Here is a 6,000-nt window from a genome sequence, read left to right on the forward strand (position 1 = left end):
GGTATCTGCATTTTTAATACCACGTTGATCAGCTTAATAACTGCTTTTGCTAAGGGTGAAACCTTCAGGTCACATTGACGGTTACAAATGAGCAGGTTAATATTACGGCTATTCCTTGAAATACAAAAACTCAAAAGAAATTCACATCTTTCTTAATACAGTGTAATTCTAACCACTTCAATACAGTTGCATTATTACCAGAACAATCATTCATAGTATTTATTTACAGTCAGTATCTGTAATAAATATTGGTCCAAATAAACCAGAGGCCAGACCTTTCAAAGAAAATGGATCAATCATTCAGATAGTTGAAAAAAGAAAAACCTCTGAATCCGTTTTAAAATTCATTGCTGCCACTAGCACTGTGATGATGCCAGTCAGAAATCATTAAACTTAATGTCAGAGAATCCCTTTCATCATTTTATTAGCCGGAACATGCTGGCTCCAACATAAATAAAAAGTATGTCTCCAGTGAGAATAAAAATCAAAACATAATATATTTGCAAAGTTATGATTTAACTCATCTTCTGTCAGTTGTTAAAGTTATAGAGCCACGGACCACCAGCTGAGTGCAGGGTACAGAGCTGCAGTACGTTGTCATCAGTTGCAGTTTTATAGAATTGGTTTGAGATATTCTAGCCATCCCAAAAGGCAGAAGCTCATTGTGTATAGTTTTTTTGGGGGGATAGACAGGCTTAGATTTCTGCTTTATGTAAAAGGGCTTTGCATCAATTGATGTTCCAAAGGTGCAATCAAATTATTGAGGGCTATTGAGGTTAAGTTGTGAATAATGCTCTTTTTAAAAATTAAGAGTTTCCATTTATTTAGTTGTTATACCCAACCTGATCTGGAATCTTCTGTTGGAAGATTCCTCTGCATGCCCACCTTGAAGTCCCTCAAACAGATCAACACACTGCAGTCTGTGGATTTTCCATAGCTCCAATTTAGATGTGTCATCTGGAGATTTGTACAGATACAAGAAGTAACCACATTGGAAGGAGAGGCTGACTGACATCACAACCTGACTTTTTAAAAATAGAAGGAGAGCACATGTTTATATGAAAGTATCTGAAAGCTTTTCACTGGAAATGGGCAGGAGACTGAATATCTCACCTACTGAATGCTAATGTATTAACTAAAAGTCTGTATGACACTAGTATGATTTTCCCACCCAGTTATTCATGCCATAGAGCAGTGCAGGGGCAACTGTTCAGCATTACTCCACATCTTGCATAGTTAAACCTGTGTCAGGTTATGACAGGCTGTGAGGGCTCACTTCAGTGTGCAAAGTAAGAAACACTGGTGATGCTGCAGAGCCTGCCTATTGTTCCTGCTCCACAGCCAGACATCACTCAGCACCCCTGTAGCTCTTACAATCAATCTGCATCATTCCACTTTGAGCTGTAGTGTGCAAAGTAGTTTTTAATTGCATGTATTATTATTGCAATTAAGGCTATCATATGGAGTGTGGTTTTCTTCAGTTTTCATCTGTTTTTATATTGAAATATTGGTACAAATAGCAACCGCCATTCCTCTAATGACATATATATTTTATTCCTGTCGTAAGAGGAGGAAAGTTTGCTCTCATATTTGTATAATATTCTCCACAGCAAAATTCTGGTTTCTTTGAGTCTCAGTTCTTCCCCCTGTGCTTGCTGTGAAAAGTGGCACTGACAAAAAAGATGATGCCTACCCCCTGGGTACGTCACTTTAATCTTTTTCAGGGATATCTGTGCCTATGAGCAGCATGGTAGCTCAGTGGTTGACATTGTGAACTCACAGTGCAATGACCTCAATTGCTGGGGTGCTATCTGCGAGGTGTTTGTATGTTCTCCCTGTGTTTGCGTGGGTTTCCTCTGGCTGCTCCAGTTTCCTCACACAGTCCAAAGACATACTAGTAGTTTAACTGCTCCTGGGAAAACTGGGTCTGGTGTGAGTGCCTATGTCTGTCTTATAATGGACTGGCGTCCCATTGCTTGCTGGGATGAGCTCTGGCTCCCCCACAACCCTGACCTTGATAAAGTGGTTAGAAAATGGATGGATTGACCTTTAATCATGAGTGCTGTGCCTTTGCAGAAGTAGAAACATAATTAAAGTAGCAAGCACCTCTAATTGAAGGTTGTTTCAGTTCAGCTGCTCAATCATGCTTTGTAAGGAAAATAGGACCAAACACAGTACTCAGCTCAGTCACACTGGTCAAAGCAACAAACCTGGTAATTACATTTTTAATGTTCAGATCAGCCCCATGACATTTCTCCTCGGCTCAGACACTTATATAGCGCTTTTCTGGACACTCCACTCAAAGCGCTTTACAGGTAATGGAGACACCCCTCCACCACCACCAATGTGTAGAACAGAGTGATGCAGCCAATTTATAGATGGGGATTATTAGAAGGCTATGATTTCCAATGGGAAATTTGTCCAGGACGCCGGGGTTACACCCCTACTCTTTTTGAGAAACACCCTGGTATTTTTAATGACCACAGAGAGTCAGGACCTCAGTTTTATGTCTCATCTGAAGGACGGTGCCATTTTACAGTATAGTGTCCCCATCTTTTTACAGTGATGAGGGCCACACAGACTACAGGGTGAGCGCCCCCTGCTGGCCCCACTAACAACACTTCCAGCAGCAACCTTAGTTTTTGCCAGGAGGTCTCTCATCCAGGTACTGACCAGGCTCACACCTGCTTAGCTTCAGTGGGCTGCCAGTTTCAGATGTCTTTAAATAGTAACTTCTTTTTACTTTATCAGTCTTTCTTGTTAGGAGAGGGGCTCTGTTCACCTTTGTGTGTATTTCCTCTCAACCATACTTTTTCAAGATGTTGAGAAGGCGAGTGTTAAGGATGGAAGAATGCCCTTCAAAATCTCAAGTCTGTCCAATATGGTAATTTGTAATACTGTAGTAATTTATTTTATATGGCCTAATGAATGTACATCTTTGTGGTATTGTTTTCCTGTTCACTTTAATTTAAAACCGGCTGGGCTTTTATTTTTATAATCTGCAAATAAGCTTTAAGGTTGGATATTAATTTCCTGTGAAACTGGCAACCTGAAAGGCCTTTAACCCTTGGCCCTCAAAAACCGTGTGGAAAGGTTGAGGTGTGTGCATGCCTGCGTCCCCTCTCAGTTGACTGGTCGTTGCTACCATAGCCATTGTAATGGCCGTTCTAGATCACGAGCTGTCCTGCAGTTCCTACATTCTGCACTAGGGGGAGCGAGAGAGAGGACAGATGCTATAGGGTCGGGAGTAAAGGCTTCAAGACGCCTGAAACGCGGACATGACCAACTTTGTTCTTTAATTTTTCATCCTCATTCGGATCTAATTCTCGCTAGTCACAGAGCTAGTACTGTGATCAACCCCCTGTCGAAGAATCAAACGCCCTTGAAACCTCTCTCCACAAACGTGCAGCAGAGCAGCGAATCAAATCTAACCTGTATGTCTTTGGGAGTGGAACTCCCGGCAAAAAACCCACGTCCCCCCCCAGGAGAGCATGCAGGCTCCACACAGACATAAATCCCAAACTGGAATTGAACCCTGGAGTTCTGAGACAATAGTGCTGCCACACCATCATGCTCCTACAGCAGAGCAGCATTCCATTCGCACATTGTTTTTAGTTTGTGAAAAAGTATACTTCTTCCTACATACCAATGAAGGTGACTTAATTCATATCAAAGCTTATGAAGAAGCAAAGGAAATTTTTTTTCAAATGTATTTGACAATTTTTATTGGTTATAATAGGCCCTTTAAATCCACATACGCCAGCAAAAATACTGACATTTATAAATTATTTTTCTTTTTTTTAAAAAAAGGGTCCTTTCTAAGACAAAATAGAAATCGGGAGGCGGGTTTCACGAAAACAAAGGCAACATGAAACGACCTGTCAGAACTATAAAGAGTTCTGCTTGCCAAGCAGGTTTGGAAAAGAGGAAAATGTAAATCGCGTCAAACAGATTTCCTAACTGACAACGTGCAGCTCCTGGTGCCGAACCTCAACTTGTCTGACGAGCAAAGTCAGATGCCGCACGAACAGAATGAAAGGGGGCATTTGGAAGCTGAAACTTCCCTGTGATAGGCAAATTCCCTCCGCGTTTGCGGCCGGCGTGCCCTCTGGGTCAGCTGCAAGCGAGCACAGTCGCTGAGCGCAGCTTGGCAGGCTCGACAGTCTGCGTGGCTGGTCTGGGATTGAGGGTCCTGCGGCGCAGACACCCTGGACTCAATCCTTCATTCACCTTCGACATGTCCTTCTCTCAACTAGCTGTGCAACAAGAGCTGTGAATAGAGCAGATTATTAACAGATTTACATTACACACGGTCAGACAATTCTTATGAAGTTAATTGTGTGTCACACGGTTTTGTAATTATGCTTTAGTGTTATTCGTGGATATAATAGTCACTTGAGCACGAGTCATGTGCTATATTTAGGTGGCTAGTAATGTGTTTGTAACGTGTTAGTGATAGTATTGCAGCTTCAGGGGCATTCTGGGATACATGGGATTGGACAATTATCCAGAGTGGATTTTCCAGTGTTCATGATGTCACATAGTGTCATCGGTTAGTGCATCTGTGCAGCTATAAGTCTGTCAGTCAAGTGACATACAGACTTTAAAGTACAGCATCATTTGTCTTTGTTTGTGCTCTATGTAGGTGTCATTTTATTGAGAGCCCTTTATCAAAAAGTAAAACGATAAAATGATTTTCAAAGTAACATTTTAAATATTTTTGCAGTTTATATAAAAGTTGAATGGCTAGATTCGATCTGCAATAGTGCATGAGTCAGCAAAGTGAGTCATCATGCAGCAGAGCTTTTCGGTTCTGAAATAGTCTTCTTTCTATCAGAAGTCCATGATGACAGGTATTCAGGAGAGGGCACACACTGGTCGTTAAGGAGTTGAAAACATGTTTCCAACACAAGCTTTGTTGTGCTTCTGTTTTCCAATTTCCAGATTGGTAATTCACTGCATCTTGTGAAGCAGTCTTTGTAAGGAGCAGAACTGTGGACATCGAAGGCCAGATTGATCTCAACAAGGCAGTTACAACATTTTTTTCAGTCTGTGACTGTAGGAGAACATACAATTCGGCCAACCCTCTCAGTATAAATGTTCATGGCCAAGCAACAGTTTATGTTTTACAACAAGATTCAGACACTTACAGTACCTTGTTTTTGTTTGAATAATGTAGACGTATTTATACAGAGCTGATGTGTTGAGGATAGGGTCAGGACAGCTGCTTTCCCCTTGACTGCAGTTGAGGATTGATCGATATGGCCAACCTCCTGGTTCTGTGAGTGTTTGTGTGTGATGGCATGTCTGCAATTCAAGTTGCACAACACAGTCTCCTTCACACAAGGAATTCTTACCATCCTCTTTTGTTTGTTGTTGAACTGGAACAAAGGAATACAACAGAAATGTATTTATTTTCACAAACCATGGCAAGGACCTTTTCACTGTCCCTTTTTTGAACAGAGGAATGTTTGTGTCTGTTTCAGTCAAGCGCGTCATCAGTAACCAAGACAAAGAGACAGCAGCGCTGTCGCCTTGCGGTCTGATCTTGTCAGATCTTAGAAGTTAGGCATGGCTGGTTCTCCTCAGCGCTGGAATGAGAGGTCTCTAAAGGTTGCTGCTGTCAGATAGACCAGCAGGTGGCACTGTTCCCTATGTCTCAGACTGTTTAAACAGCACCTCATTGTGTTTTCCAGGAGTCCTGTGCTGCAGGATGTGCCATTCTTTGGATGAGATGCTAAATCAAGGTCCAGCCTACAGGCTCGGTTAAGATTCCAGAGCACTGCTTGTAACAATGAGGGTGTTAACCTTGGTATCTTGACTAAATTACGCTGTGGGGTTTATACAATTTAAGTTCCACCTGAATTCAGTAATTTCTCTCTTCTCCATCTGATCTGTTGTGTCGTGGGGTTGCTGGATCATGATGACTGTCTCATGTCAGGCAGGTGACAGATGAAGAGGGTGGCCTCCTACATGTGAGGTCATTTGTCATGAAAAGTG

The sequence above is a fragment of the Lepisosteus oculatus genome, chromosome 5 (genome assembly GCF_040954835.1).
Source record: "Lepisosteus oculatus isolate fLepOcu1 chromosome 5, fLepOcu1.hap2, whole genome shotgun sequence".
NCBI lineage: Eukaryota > Metazoa > Chordata > Actinopteri > Semionotiformes > Lepisosteidae > Lepisosteus > Lepisosteus oculatus.